At 29.9% G+C, this 17198-nt stretch overlaps 1 long non-coding RNA gene across 2 annotated transcripts; it reads right to left on the reverse strand.

Annotated features, from left to right (window-relative positions):
* Positions 1 to 6199: 6199 nt before the first annotated feature.
* Positions 6200 to 17151, reverse strand: LOC124372750. Of its 2 annotated transcripts, XR_006923363.1 has the most exons (4): positions 16767 to 17151; positions 13410 to 13512; positions 9914 to 10040; positions 6200 to 6585 (listed from the first exon to the last, which is right to left on the reverse strand). It is a non-coding gene; the product is annotated as an uncharacterized LOC124372750 (long non-coding RNA). The 2 variants fall into 2 exon arrangements; XR_006923362.1 differs by lacking the exon at positions 13410 to 13512 and having other exon boundaries at positions 16767 to 17142.
* Between the last annotated feature and the right edge of the window lie 47 nt (positions 17152 to 17198).

Raw genomic sequence — 17198 nt, forward strand, 5'->3', positions numbered from 1 at the left:
CATTGAGAATAAAGAATAACTTGGAGTAGTTTTGCTGTTGGGGCGTTAAAAAGATTTCTAGAACGACATAAATACCTAGACGGGAATAATAAAAAAAATTATATCTTTACATTTAGGCTAATTGTTTTAATGAAATAAATTTTTGTCCAAAACTCAATTTTAGAGATTGTAATTATTTTTCAGAACTAACTAACATATAGATTTATAAGCCCCGGGGAATGATTTGCAATGTCACCCACCAACAAACCTCTTTTCAATAAACCTGCTCTGTATAGATAAGAAATACAGACATAAAGGTGCTCTAGCATTAATTTTGATAACTGTAATGACTGCTCCACAAACTGATTAGTTTTTATCTGTACTTGCCTTTACAATCCCTGTGTTTTTTCCCTTCCAATTGAGATAACGGAGAAATTTCGCACTCGAGGGATGTTGGATTGATCATTTTTCACAGAAACGGATATTGCATTGACAGTTCCCAACGTACTGGACCTGGAAACAGGTCTCGTTACGGAGGGGAGGAATCAGGTATGCACGGCAGATTTTCTTTAAAAAAATTTATAAAATTTAATTTAAACGAGCTTTTAGTTTTAGCTAGTCTGTGAGGCAATATATCAATCTTATTCCTTCCCCTAGTGTTGTATTGATGGATCTCCTGTCTTGTATGAAAAAAGATTCAAATTAGATTTTGTATACAAATAAAACTTGAAAAATATAAAGATTTACTATTGTGGGAATTTGAAATTGTACAAAAAGAGGTTTGCAGTGTTCAAGTGGGTTGGCTCCTCCAATATTACGAACAGCCTTTTTCTGTAGCACAAGAATGTCAATGACATGTGAAGAATGACCCCATACAAGTAGACCAATACAATATGTGCGACTGAAAAAGCCCAAAATATGCCAATCTTAAATACTCTGGACTAACAAAACTTTTGAGTTTCCAAAGTAAGTAATTTACTCTAGAGATTTTGTTACAGACAGTATCTATATGAGTTGACCAGTTTAATTTTGAGTCTACATTAATTCCTAGGAGCTTGACCGATACCAAATTGATTTCCTGTTTGAGGCTTAAAGTAATACACTGTGTTTTATCCAAATTGCATGCTAGCTTATTTGCTGCAAACCATTCATAAGCCCTTTTCTCAGATTGTTGGGTAATTTGTGCCAAACAGTCTAAATTATGATGACTAGAAAGTAAGGTGGTATCATCAGCGTAAATCACTGAATGAGTATTGAGGTTTTTAGGAAGATCATTAATATAAACAATAAAGAAAAAAGGCCCAAGAATAGAACCCTGTGGAACACCAGTTTCCACGGTTTTCATTTGAGAGCATTTATTCCTGACACATACATATTGCAATCTATTGGAAAGATATGACTTAATAAGTCTTAAAGCACAATCACTAACACCGTAAAATGCAAGCTTATCAAGAAGAACATCAACAAGGACACTGTCAAATGCTTTACTGAGGTCACATAAAATTAATGAAGAGGAATCCTTTTTTTCAAAAGCCTCTAGGGTATGATCAATTATGTTTAATACAGCCGAAGTTGTAGATCTTCCCTGGCGGAAGCCATATTGACTATTTGAAATTAAATTATGAAACTCAAAATAGCCATTCAGCTGGTTGTACATAATTGATTCAAAAATTTTAGAAAATATAGGGACAATTGAGATTGGACGATAGTTATGTACACAATTTTTGTCACCTTTCTTAAAACACTGGAGTAACTTTTGACACCTTTAGTAAAGGTGAAAAAAAAACCCTCATTCATGCAGTTATTTAAAATTATCGCTAGGGGTTCACTTATAAATTCAATAGTACTTTTAATAATGAAATTCGACAACCAATAATAGTCCATAGCTTTTGAATTTGAGAATTTTGACACAGCCTTTATAACATCCTCGGCTGTAACTGTTAGCCAAACAAATGAATTTTGATCAATCATTCGTTCTCCCAGAAAGTAATCAGGACTATGGTGACTGGGGGGAATTCCTTCACTAAGCTCTTTAATTGAGTTTATGAAATACTGGTTGAATTCCTCAGGATCCAAATTTACATCTTGACTGTGTGTAGGTGAGTGTTCATTACTAATCACCTTCCAAGCAGCCCTGCATTGGTTAGGAGCTTTACTAATATACTGCTCAACTGCAACTTTTTTTGCTAGTGTTAATTCATTCCTATACCTTTTCTTATGTTGAATATATACATTATAAGCTGCCTGAGTTTGCTCTGACCCCCTTAAATTCAAACTTTTGTAAATTGTGAATAATGCAAGCATTTCATTTCTTGTTTTGGCTAGTTCCGGTGTATACCACTTGACAAGTTTAGTGTTATTAGACCGTGATTTATTTGAGGTTTTTACTAAGGGTGAGCAATAGTGCCATAAGTCAATAAATTTTTTAAAAAAACTATTAAAAAGTGTTTTAATGTCAATTTTATTTTGTTTAAAATCATCTATCATGTCCCAATTTTCTTTCTTTAAATAATAAATAAACTGATCCAGACTTTCATCACTGTGCCTTCTAATAAAACCATTACTAGCTTGCAACATTGTTTTGATTGTTCTGTAAGTGCTTTGTGGAAAACATTTAAAAAAAAGGGGTACATGGTCTGCAAGACAATGTTCACCAAGTGTAGTAGTAAATAGCTTTTTATTAAAATTAACAATAATATTGTCAATGCAGGAATTATTAAAACGTGTAGGTTGATTATTTGTAATAAAAAGATTAAATGATCTGAGAATGTTACTAAATTTAGAAAAATCCAAATTACCATTATCACTATTACCCATTTCAATATTAAAATCCCCAGCTATGAGTACCCTCTGGTTATTAATTAGTAACCTTTTGACAGCATGCTCAAAACAGTTAAAAAATTTGTTAATATCTCCATTTGGAGATCTATAAATGCTCACAATCAAAATATTTTCTTGTATTAATTTTATACAACATATTTCAAAATCTAACTCAAAATTAAATTTAGATACATCAACAACAGAAAATTGTATTGTATTTTTAACATAAATACCAACTCCACCATTTTTCCTAGTTTTTCTACAGACTACGCTGGCTGGAGTAAAAATTCTCTGGTACAAATAGATCTACTTGATTTTGTTTCAGCCAGTGTTCTGATATACAAATTAAGTTTATATTTTTTTTCTTTACATATACTTTCTAACTGCAATATTTTGTTTCTTAAACAACATACATTTACTTGCATTAGTCTAAAAAAAATTGTTGAACCTTTGTTACAATTTTCTGAGACACTCGTAACTTTTTCACTAGCTACATCAAACTGGGAGGAGCATATAGGTAATTGTGGATTTTGTTTGCAGAGGGGAACAACATTATGATTAATCAAAGCTGGTGGTGGAAGAGGGGGAAAATCTTCAAGAGATGTCAAAGAGGGCCGACAGTGTTTGATTATGAATTAAAATATCAGCTGAGAGATCATCCGTTGCCGCAAACAGAACTTTTGGCTCACCCACAATGTCTGTTGTTTGGTCTAGACTTTGATGAGTAGTACTGCTGGCATTCTGACTTGCACTAATAGGATCTATAAATGTCTGTTCATCTGACGTTTTTTTAATATCAGTCTTTTTTCAGATGTTCGGTTATTATATGTGCGAGATGGTGTTTTCCTGATAAATTAAAATGGAGTCCATGTTTCGTATGATGATGTCTCTGCATTGATCTCAAATCAATAAAAGAACCTGCATTTAAACCGTCTGAAATAAGTTTAAGGTTATTGTTTAATTTCCTGATTGCATCGTTCAGAAATAGTTTATCAAACCTAAAAGGGATGCTTATTAAACTTAAATTTGTAATCTGTGTAACTTTACTGAAGATTTTCATAATCAAAACTATTGGGTTTGTTGGATGAATTACCAATGTCATCAATGTTGTTAGTTCCAGCCAAAAATATAGCCTGGTCATTGAAAGTGAAATCTTCTGTCAGTTCTAGGAGATTTTTTGCAACATAATTAAATGGTGCTCCAGAACTACTCACTACTGTTACCTTGTATTCACAACCAAGTTTATTTTGTAAAATATGTCCCAAAAATCTTCCATGACTGTCCGCCACCAACATTACTCTTTTCTCCATTTTATTTTGATCAACTTTTTGTGTCTTCATCACCTTGTTATTTTGAATTTTACTTTTAGTTCTGTGTCGAGTTTTAGAAGGTCCAGTAAGTGATATTGAAATGGGGGCTTTTAAATTGTCGATAGAGTGGATATTTTCAACACCCAGAGGTTGGAAGCTATTATTAAGGGGAATTGAAAAACTAGGTGGCAGAATTTTTTTTTTTAGTTGTCTTTTTCTGTGTTTTGGAAGATTCTTTAACTGATGGGGAAGATGTCTTAAAATATTCCATAGATTTATGTTCACTTTTTTGCAATTTTATTATCTCTTCTTCTCTTTGGAGTATTAGTGATTGAAGATATGAATTTTCATTTAATAACCTTTTTATTTCAACATTAGCGTCAACTAAATCCTTATTTATTGTATTTATTACTAAATTAAGACTTTCTATTGATTCTGTTAGAGTTTTAATTAATTTCATTATTTATTTTAAGGTCATCTTCTTCTAGGGATGCAATAGTACTAAAACCGTGTTGTCCATTTTTGAATATTTGAGTTAGACGAGCAAACTTCACAAATCCATTCTGATTTGTGTTCACTTATTTTATTGAGTTCATAATTATTCACACCAATACATTTTATGTGATGCCACAATGAACAGCTACCACGACAAAGAATAGATGGAGACGTTTTTGTAATGTTTTTCATACATATTCCACAGGGATGTTTTACTATTTTCCTTTTCATTGTATTGATAAAAAATAAAAAACTCTCTAGTTGTGTATAAGTGGCAAATGACAAGTCTATAGGAATAATTGTATTTAGTTAAACAAATATTAGTATGAATAAAGTCACAATAAATATAAAAATAATAACAATAATAAAATTTTAAACAATAATAACAGTTTTAAAAATTTTAATATTATTTACTCATGAAACACACTTATTTTTAGTCTGCTTATTTACAATCAGGCAACAGAGAGCTTGACAGTTGAGAGATAAGGATGATCTAGTTGTCCATAACTCACAGCAGTACAAAGGTCAAGATTCCTGCCAGCCAGGCCCTCCTTATCAATATCGCTGATAAAGATCCCCCTTATCTCTAAGCAATAATCTTGTTCTTATTGGAAAATTAAAATAGTTTTCTATGATAACTTCTCCACTGTTATTATTTTTGTTAAAAATGTCACCTGATACCAAACCAAGCCGACTTTCTTCACAGATTGGTGTAAAAAACTTATATACTTTCTTAAAAAAAACCACATAAATTTTAACTAAAACACAGGAGCAAACTTTAAAGTGTAATCACTGTGGGTCTATCCCCCACTCCTCCCCCACTATTCTACCTATCCCCCACTGTATTCCTTGTTTGAGACTACATCACTGTTAATTCTTAAAGTTATAGGTAAACAATGCAGTTCCATTACATTGAAATTCAGTTGTAAATAAAATTTAACTATCGAAATTATGCAACACTAACAAAATAAACATTGAATGGTAATCTATAATATACTAAATCACATCTACTAACATCTACTGGAATGATTGTACTGAAATATTCCATGGATATTCTCAGGGTCCCTGGTTAAAATAACTCTAATTTCGAAAATTCCCTGAGTACGCATGACTGATCTTGAAACTCACTTTTCGCTTAATCACCAGAGAGTACATGTATTTTTAACAAACCTGTCAAGAATAATAAGTACAATAATTTTTGCACATTTAAACAGGGGGTCGTAAATTTTACACATTAAAAATATCAAAGGTTACGTGCAGAAGCAATTCTTTGTCTGGATATACTTTTATTGGAATTTAAATCAACTACAGTGAAGTAGCCTTATTTATTACATCATATGGGTGTTAACTGAAAAAGCTGAGGACTTCGACATTAGTCTGGCTTTAGGTTTAAGATTTCTCCACACTGAGCTAAAATAGTTCAGTTGCTACTGAAATCATTGGCGCTATTCAATAAAATATCATAAAATATTGAAGACAAATCCTGAGAAATTTCAGAGGTACATATAAAAACCAGATTCATTCTCCATCTTCAGGACCCATCTTTAAATTCAAATATAAATGGATCAATAGATTACACTATCTTTAGTGGCTATTACTTATCCCAGGATTAGCAAGACATTCAGCGATTCATTTTTATTTATAAGATTATATTTTGAACTTATTACTACTACTGTATCTAGGGGCTCAGTCTCCTATCTAGTCAGTAATAAAATATAAATGTTGAAAGGCTACTGTAGTTTATCAAACGTAAATTGAAATATATTTATAGTATCTTTATCTAGTAAATAAACAATGGTAAACGTATTGTAGGTCCACATCGTAAAACTGTCAGGGTAATTTCTTACCTTCTTTTTAGGGTGTGAACACTTGGGACCACTGGTCCAGCCTGGAATCCACTGTCTGACTTGCCGGTTTCTTTTGATGAGGGGTTGAAAGGGATCGTATACACACTGCAGTACTTGAACTGATGTTTCTAGATCTAGAGTTGTGAAAGAAAATAGTTTTAATCAAATCCCTATCGTTCAGTACATTACTCTAAATAAATGGAATATATTGATTACTGTACAAGAATATTTTGTTTATTTCATTCATCAGTTGTTATATTATATACCCCACTCCTTGTTATAAATCAATTTAAATTTCAAATTGTTCAGTAGACTACCCTGTTACTACTAGAATGTTCTTGTCAGTACATTCAGACGGAGTTTATTGATTATTTGATATAATTTTGTCCGTTCTCATGTTTGTAAAATAAAATGCCCATTCATAGGCGATACCTATGTATCGCAATTTATCAAACGTAAATTGAAATATATTTATAGTATGTTTATCTAGTAAATAAACAACGGTAAACGTATTGTAGGTCCACATCGTAAAACTGTCAGGGTAATTTCTTACCTTCTTTTTAGGGTGTGAACACTTGGGACCACTGGTAATATAGTCTAGATCTAGACTATAACAACACTAAATTTATAATATTAATTATTGGTTTTTAATGGAATAGGTCCTCATTAATCTGCTATTATTCTTATTATCAATGTACACTAAATTCGTGTTTGTTCGTTTTGGGTTTTATCTAAATAAAAACTAATAAAATTTGAAATTTTCAATGAAAGGCTCCAAATTCTTAAACTATTAATAGAAATATAGAATTTGGACCATACCATTTAATGGTTCTAACTGAGACAAAATCTTTCATTTAATAAATTATTTTTCAATACTACTCATCATGTTTTGGACTGTATTTTTTATTTTCTGAATCACATATGATTGATATCATGTATTACAGAAAAAATAATTTATTGATAAACATAAACTAATAATAGAACTATTAATTTATTACTAATGCTTAAATTAAATTACTTAATTTAAATATTATACTAGCATTATCATATCATATTATTATCAGTACCTATGTTTTCTACTACGAAACAGGTTATTTACATTTTATAAATAAGTAACGTAGAGTTATAACGCTAAAGGTTTTCCACAATTAAAAACTAAACAGTTAATAAATTAATTTCCGATTTAATTAAGTCATTTAATGAATAAAGTCACTATTCTTGTTACTAAGGGGAATCATTCTCAACTAAAGTTTGTATTAATATTACAAAAATTATAACAAAGGTATTTGGTATGCTTAACTTTAATTTATAGTTCAATCAAAACTTATGAATAAATTTCACATTGAAAATAATATATGTGGGTATGTGTGCAGGTGCATATTTGAGTATGTTTGCATGTATGATGTATATGTATATTTTCATATATTGAGTGTAACAAGGATAACATTAGCTTTTTATAGCCACCTGATTCAATCCTAACTAAGATAGTATTAATATGTCACAAAAATCATAAGTATCATAATCAATATATTATAATGCTGTACTTGTTTACTTATAAAGGCATACTTTTATTTATTGAACATATTTTTTTATATGTTTTACTATCTTAGGAGTAAGGTTTAATCTTGTAGGTCAGTATAGTTAATGTAATTGCTGATAAATATACGTTATTTTTAAGAAGTAATGTCAAGTGTTTTTTGTTTAGTTGCGGTATATGGTTAAATTATATGTGTAGAAAGGATCTCTGTTTCTAGGAGAGAATATATTGTCAATCTTAGCAATATAATTTACTGAATACTCATATATGAAAAGCCTCATTGTCAGCAGGAAATTTATACATATCAGATAATGTTACTATAAGTAAATAGTTTGCTTGCTTGTTTAATTCCCAGTCACCAAATGACATTTACAAAATTTCTATCACTATGTATATTTAAATTAATGAAAATGAAAATCTAATTTACACTCATCTAAAATAAACTTGTTTTATTCTTGTACGATGACTAATAAAAATATGTCTATTATATTTCGACAAATATATGATGGCGGTTAGAGAAATGGTAAACTACATTGTAACAGTATACAGCAAGGTATCTTAATGTACATAATAAATGCATGGTTAAAATTTGATAGAATGTGTTATTTTGTATTTAAATTGCAAAGTAGTTTTTTTTTTATTAAACTAAAATTCATCTATCTTTTATACATTTTCCCCTTGATTTTTGTCACTCATGCAGGTTAGCAGATTTGATACTTCCTTCTGTTTTTTTTGTTGATGATTACTATCAAGATAAGCCATTAGTAAGTTACTAAGAATATAACAACATTGAGTAATTTATTTTTTGTTTTTGTTGACTCAAATTGTTCATGAGCATTGAACAAAATATTAAAAATTATAGAAACAATTTTAATACATTTTGTAGTGGCTTTATGTTGTGTAAATATATGAAATGTAATTGTATTACTCTTACTGATGTCTGACTTGGTGACAAGAGCAATCCTGGTCACATCGATGGTTACTGTCTTTAAAGATTGTAAGTTAAACAGCAGCAACAGTTGTATGTATTGACAAGTTTTCCTGGAGGTGTCCTATGGCCAATCCTTTTTTTTCCGGTTGAAAAATTTCTGGTTCTTTAATCCATTACTTGCAGATTATACGTTTAAAACTGACAAAGTAAGTATGATGAGTTACTTTGTCAGTTTTAAACAGACAATCTGCATACACTTAGTTTAGGCAATAAGAAAAGAATAAGACGTTAATATGTTTTATTCAGAAATAATAATTAGAACATTTCTCCACACACAGATGTACAGTCTTTGTGAAGGAGTATTATTCTTCTTTGTATTATGTGTATTATAAGTGCATGTAAGTTGTTTTAGAGAATAAATCATTCTTGATTTGATCCCAGTCTAAAATGGAGAATAATTATTTCTACAAACATTTTGTTTGGGTGAATTTTTTGTCAATATTATATTTTTACATAATAATTTGTGGGTATTGTGGTTATAGTGATATGTCAATTGATAAAGGTTTCTGCTGTATAAAAGAAATATAAATATATTTCAAAAAAATTTTCAATTAGTGTCAAGTCAAGTCAAAGCAAACTTTATTCGTGAACGTAGAGTACTACAGAATATGTGTCAATACAAAAAAGTAATTATAAATTAGATTCCCAAAAGTAATTATAAATTAGGTTGACAAAAAGTCATTATAAATTAGGTTGACACATTAGGTAGAAGATCCAGATCAATAAAATGCAATAATAATGCAAATAATGCGATAAAATACAAACAGTGATAATTTGTTTAACTGAGGCAAAACCCCATTATTTATTTAAATAGTACAATATACTTTTATTTTAAAATATCAGTTATTTACATAAAAACTTTTAAATAAATTGTTAGTAAATTTTTTTAAATAAACATAGTATAATACAAAAATATTATGTATAATCTGCTTACAGAATATTGTTTTAATATCCATGGCCGAATATATTACTGCCATTTCTGCCGGTCCAACTGTTTTTTAAAGTAATCATCAAATAATGAAGCCTGGAGAATCCTTTTGAAGACATATTCCGCATTAGACCTTCAAGAAAAGGAAGAAAGTTGACTTATAAAACAATGATCGGATAAAATACTGCTGAACCTTAATACTATGCCGTTGGGAAGAGAGGGTGGAGTAGTGGGTTGGCAGTGAATGAAGAGAGAGGGATAAGTAGGCAAGATTGTGTAGGATTCGGATATAAAAGATACTTAGGTAGGTAAGATAGTAAGAAATATTTGAAATACAAACATGTGAAGGAAATTGATTTCATTAATCTTTAGAAGTTTTGAATATAAATGGTGTGAAAATAAATTATTTTTAATAGCAATGAACAAGGCAACAATAAATCAGAATTTTATATATATATATATAATTCAGATAGTTGAAATGATACCGAGATTACCACTATGTTACGGGTGAACTAAATATAAATAATGAATTATATTATGTCCCACGCAGTAACATTATCCAACAGTGGTAATTTTCAAACACATAGGAGAAGAACATTAATTTCTTTATAGTTATATTTTATATATCATTGTATTTCTCACTTTCCATTCTACCTAATGTAACATTATATAGCACAACTGTTATAACCCTTGACTTGACCAAGGTGTACTATTATGCATGAAAATTTAGTCTCACTGTGTAAAACTATCCCTGCAGAAGTTAAACACGAACTCCAAAAACTAGTTGGTGCATCAGCTCACTGATACTATACTTATTCAGAAAAAATTACCATTAAATACTCAAATATATAATAACTCAACGAACAACTAAGTTAATTTAAATAGTCCTCAGTTAAAACAACTGATTATTTAGGTATGGTTGGCCTCGCATATTTTATCTGTAGTAATAACTATTATTATAAATGTTACAAAATGGAGCTGCAATGATTTTCCCTTTACTACAACTGGTTTCAGACTCAGAACATAGAGTACCACTCTGAAATATTGACTTTTAATATAAATTGCTTGATTGCATTGTCTATTAAGTGCTCGTTCTCAAAATATTAATTTTCTACTTTTATGTCTTTATCGCAACCTTTTTTTCTACTCTTCTACAGATATTTCCTTTTACTTTTATACAGCTGCATTGTATCGTCCATTTTATCTAAAGCTAAAAGCTAAAAGATTTTTAACTATCTCCCCAAATCATCTCGATTGGACTAGGGTAGAAACCGAAGAACAGAATGAGTTCTCTCATACGTTGCCTTTCCTGATTGGTGTGCTTAAGTTGTGAACCCCTTTACAGATATAGTCATTGTGTATTTCTTTTGTGGTGCTAGTAAGTAGTGTTTTTTTTTTTCATATATTGAATGTAAAAAAGTTATTGTCATGGGTGCACTTTAAACATATACTTTACTTATTATTGTGTCAGAACGGACAGAAAAGATATTGTATTATTTTATTTTGGCCTACTTCATAATGCAAATTTAAATGGTTTTGTGAACTTCTACAGTGGCAGCCACTGCCTTTCTATACAGAATAATATGGTTCTGGTGAGTTTGTTAATAACTTTAGCTCTCATGTAATAGTAATTAGACTTTTGGAATTTTATATTTTCCTGATCGCGATGAATATGCAGATATTGGCTCAAAATGTATTTTAAAACATTCAGCAATGATTTAAATGGTTACAAAACAAAAAATTTACTACATTAGAAATAAACACTAAAGTTGACATTTCCTAAAGGAAGAGAAGGGGTGGTAGATTCCATTCTGGAAATTTGCCCAGAAAATAAACAAAATACTGATTCAATTATCCTACTAATTGTAAAACATGTAACTTAAATCCAGGAAACAACGATCGATACGGATTTATGGAAAACCTATTTCGGCTCTTTTTAAAACAAAAGATCATTTTACTGCAATCCACAGCACAAACTTGGCCGGTCCACTAACTTTGGAAACACACAAACAATAGAATCTAATTGAAGAGCTACAAAGAAATCCTTAAAAATTGGTCACAGGAGTGAACCTCATCATGTTGCAGAATATATGTATTTATGAGAAGTAATAATTATTAGTGGTAATCCATTCGACAATTTTTTAAAATCCTGTCACACATGTTTAACCTGTAGAGTAATCGTAAGTACAGCGTTACTTAAAGGTCGTTTAAATAAAGTTTTGTTATTCTATATAATTTGAAACAAATACATTTCTTTTACATACATAAGTATAGCTCCTGTATAATTCAAGCCTAAAACTTAATTTACTGTGATATTATAATTGAAAGTAAAATTGTGTGTTTGGTTGATGGCAAGAACAATAACAGTGCATGTGTTCTTTGTTTCACAAGGAGTCAGACACGTTTTTCCTTGAAATCACTTAAGGATAAGTAAATGTTATTTTATTGTTTGTACATTTTATAAATGTTGATTTATCGAGAATAGCCTATATTAGTTTTTTTTAAAATTACAAAGCAGCAGACCTCTATTTTTCTTTAAATATTTATTATTTAATTTGGTGTGACATCTTGTTTTTTGTTTTCAGTATTATTAGATGGTCATGAATATCAATGATTCGATAATAATTAATTTTAAACAAAGAAAAACTAACTGCATAGTGGGTAATGACATGCACTTGATGTGTCTAAATGCATTTATAAACATTGAACAATGTGTCAAATGGATACAAGATGATGCTCTTGCTCCTTTAAATCCAGTGTCCAGTTTTTATTGGGGAGACGCTAACTATAATTAAAGGTGGAAATTAAATAGTGTATCTTTAAAAAAAGTCAAAACAAGCTTAACATTACAAAAGAAAGCCCTTGGGAAAATTTTGAATGAACAATCTACGTTTAGTTTAGTGAATCATGTGTTTCCATTGAAACTAACTCAACTATGACTTTCTAATAAATGAATGTAGTTTTGACGTCATCATTATATGAATAAATACCACTGCAGATTAGCTATCATTTTGTAGAGAGGTTTGTTTTACATGGTTATAAGTTATATATATATAAGGGTATATATAATTGCCCTTTATAGACTCAGAAACTATTTGACCGATCATTATGAAAATTTGTATGTATATGTATTTTTCCACGTAGAAGGTTTATATGCTATGCCCATTGATGTAACTCACCACCAGGAGGCGCTGCAAAATATATAAGTTATGAAAGCGCCTGCACATTGTAAACTACAATTACGAGATAGTTGTGTATAATAACCACACACTATGTGTAGGCGCTAAGTTTTTATGGATATTTGTATTTCAAATGAATTTCTGTTTGGCCTTATAGCTTGAATGTTAGACCACTTTATTATTAAGTACATGTACGTGTACAACGGCTATAAACATACAGTTTTGGCAGATTTTCTTGATAGTGTCAACAAGGTAAACTCTACATCGGCGTTGGCAATATAATTCACTTGAAACAGAAGTGCTCATACACGAGCAAAACTTACAAAAAGCATGCGAAGCCGCGGGGAACAGCTAGTATATATATATGAAGTTAAAGGTCCAGCAAATAATCATGTTTCACATTATTAACAAATTCTCCACATCCTCCTGAAAAAAATGAACATGGTTTTAAGGGGTGGAAATCACAAATAACTTTATTTTTTAATAACTGAAATGTAAATGTAAATTGATGGTTATATTTGTGTATTGTGCATCTATGATTTATGTGTTATCTATGGTTTTCAGTTATCTGCTCCTGGTACCTTATCTGAGTGTTTTGTGCTCAGAACAGTTCAGTTATACACCATCTATCTGGTCCGTTATTTATAATAATTATGTTTGTTCTGTATACTATGTATGGTTAAAGTTTGATTAAATGTGTATGCATTATATTCTAATTTATTTTTACCACACCGGAAACGAGACTCGCGTTATTAACTGAATGCTATTATCCTTCTGAACAAAACAATATAAGGTTTTTGGGGTATTGAAATGACAAATAATAAATTTTAAAACATTCAATGTGGAACCACTTTTCTTGCAAGTTAGTAGGAAGTTTATGATTTGGTTAATTTACAGTATTTGTGTTTTTTTCAAGTTGCGTTTTCTATGGTTACAGTAGTATAATAAGCGTCAAACACTTGAGTGATCGATAATATCGAATCATCTATTAGAACAATTTAAATACCATCAGGCATGTTAACCTTTAGTAATTGTAAAAGTTATTGTACTACACTACTTATAAACAAAGTTGTATTATTGTCTGTAATCTAATGGGTATATTTTATTTCACATAAAAATATAGCTTCATTATAATAAAATCTTCAAAGCCTATAATCAATTCAGATTATACCGTGCTGCCCTGCGCTGATGACCAGAGGCACTTGTGTCAGTCTGAATGAACTTTTACTCTTAAGTAAACATCTTTTATTTGAGTTAAATTCCCATGATTTCAACAATATTGATATTTTACGTATCCAAAGATTGCATAACAGCTAATGTCAGCAGCAACCAATAGGAGGTTGACTAACGATCATAAAATTACCACGTAAAATATTACTCCTGCGAGAAAAGTAGGCTAGTTCCAATTTTAATGTTCTATAACTTTGTTATTTATTATTTCCATTGAAACCTTATATTGTTTTTGGGGGATACCTTATAAGCAGCCTATACTCTTTATTTGATTATTATTATCGAACAATTCGATATATTTGCCTCTTCAACTTCAATACGTAAATATTGTATACAATAACAGTTATAATAAATTACTGTAATAAGAATCTTGTAAATTACAATTTTAGAAACATAAATTTTTATCAATAATATTACAAAACCAACTATGGCCTAGACTTAGATATAAAAGAGAATTTCATAATATTTATAACTTGCCAACTTAATATGAACAGCTTGAGTAACCGCTTTTGTGAAATGAGTGAAAGAATCCTCCCCATGGGTTACCAGGAGCCAAATCAGGTAGGGTACGATAAGCAGACCCGTTTTTTTTATCAATATTGACAAATGATATTACTCATTATTAACTTTCGATATACCTTTCCGATACTGATGTTTGAACAATAACGAACTGCTATCAACTATAAACAAAGAAGGAGAGTGAAAAGAGGTTTAAAAATCGGCATATCAGCCGATCTGCTAGCAAAATCATCTCTGAGAGTATTTGTGCAGAAAAGAAGTACGGTTTTCTAGAGAAGACGCTTCAACAACTTTTCGAAAAGTTAATCATTGCTACACAGGAGAAAACATATAAATAATTATGCATATTTGGTATTTCCTGTTATTAATATGTTTTATGTTTTATCATTTCATTATTATTTATGAGTTTTTTCCTATTTTCCAGTACTTGCCTAAAATGATCAGTAGAGCTCATTGTTTATTTGTAAGATTATTGCTATGTGTGTTGTATTAGTTATTTAAATTTAAAATATGATTGTGATTATGGCTATAGATATGTTGATATAATTTATAAACATGTATTCGATAAATGAATATTAAGTATACATAATTGTACTAATCAATATAAAAAAACCGCGTCCGCTTATCGTACTCTAACCGCCGAATCCACATATTGAGCCACCTAAACAAATCTTATGAAAACATTTTCCTAATATTCATGGCCATTTTCAAAGTCTTAAGATATTAGTTACTTCTTGGTGTTTATTGTTTACGTTAAAATTACTGTAATTAATAAGTTGAAATCATATGCTAAGATTAATAACTTGTAATATAGAATTATTCCTTCGGATAAAAACAATCGAACCATTCGATAAAAACAACCGAATAACGGGTGTAGGCCCCTTATTAACGTCTAGCCTACCCTTGTTTTGTTCAGGAGGACGATAGCAATAGGTTAATAAAACTTAACTCATATTTTGCCATGTCGGCCATTGATTAACTACACAACTACCTACAAAAGTTTTTGCCCTTAAAAAATTAAATTTTTATCTGCCAGTTTTTTTATTCGGTAGGGTACAATAAGCGGACCCGTTTTTTTATATCAAAGAATGTAATCTTCGATACCTAAAATTCGCCTCTCAAATCCTAGACTATAAATCAATATAAAAGTATCTATAGTCCTTAATAACAAGATATTAAAATATGAATTTAATATTTACAGTGATCAAACAAATTATTATAACAAAAATTAGGAAAACTGAGGATGACCATATTTGCTCCTCTCACAGTTACAGTTGTTTCTTTCCCACAAATTTCACATAATGGGGTTTTCGGTACGAGTCCAACATGTTGAAGCCACAAAAACAATGATTTATACCTTATCATCTTTCAAAGCAATGCCGTGTAGTTTTCTAATATTGACTAACATTTTTAATAATTAAAATTACTTATGTAAAATTAAAATATCACCCTACATGTAGGCCTATTATTTTAAAGTGTTTACAGCTGTTGATATAGACTATTTAAGTTAATAATTAAAAATAATTATCAGTATCGATTGATTATATCGATGGGTATGATTAAGTAATATTGTTTGCGAATTTCTATAAAAAAAAACCGGGTCCACTTATCGTACCCTACCCTTTTTATTTAATTTTAAAACTCTCCTTTTGAGAAAAATAACAAATATCATAAAGTGGCTAAAGTACTCATTTAGTATACCCCAAGTCTTAACAATCTGTAAATCATTTTTATGCCTAAAATTGTTTATAGTATTCATTAGTAGGCATGTATACTAAAATTACACAATAACCTATAACAAGTAAGAAAAACCTAACAGCAATATAGAAATGCATTATACTTTTCTATTTCTCAATTGGTAAATATACTCTTATGTATAGAATTATATTAATGTTGTAACAACATTATTTAATAGTTATTACCAAGCTCACCTGCAATTGATTATCATTCCACTTTATTCCCAGTTACAGATCTTGACTTGAATAAGTCTTCCATCCTTCATCTTTCCTTTTCTTAATTTGGTTTACTAATAACCTAAAAGTGAAAAGACAAAAACAGTTATTTCACTATACATATACATTTAGCTAAAATTTACACAGCAAAAAATATATTATGCATTTCAGTTATCAGTACAGAATACTAAAACAAACTTCAAACTATAACAGTCCACAACACCAACTAATGAAAATGTTCTACGGCCGGTTGTCTGCTGTCAATTACAGCCTGTAATGCAAACTTCGCTCTTCGCTACTCGGCTTGTTGTAATGTCACAGTGAATGAATAATGTACATATATATACATACATACATATATATACATATATATATATATATGTGTGTGTGTATATATATATATATATATAT

Source organism: Homalodisca vitripennis, unplaced genomic scaffold (assembly GCF_021130785.1).
Source record: "Homalodisca vitripennis isolate AUS2020 unplaced genomic scaffold, UT_GWSS_2.1 ScUCBcl_3959;HRSCAF=9811, whole genome shotgun sequence".
NCBI lineage: Eukaryota > Metazoa > Arthropoda > Insecta > Hemiptera > Cicadellidae > Homalodisca > Homalodisca vitripennis.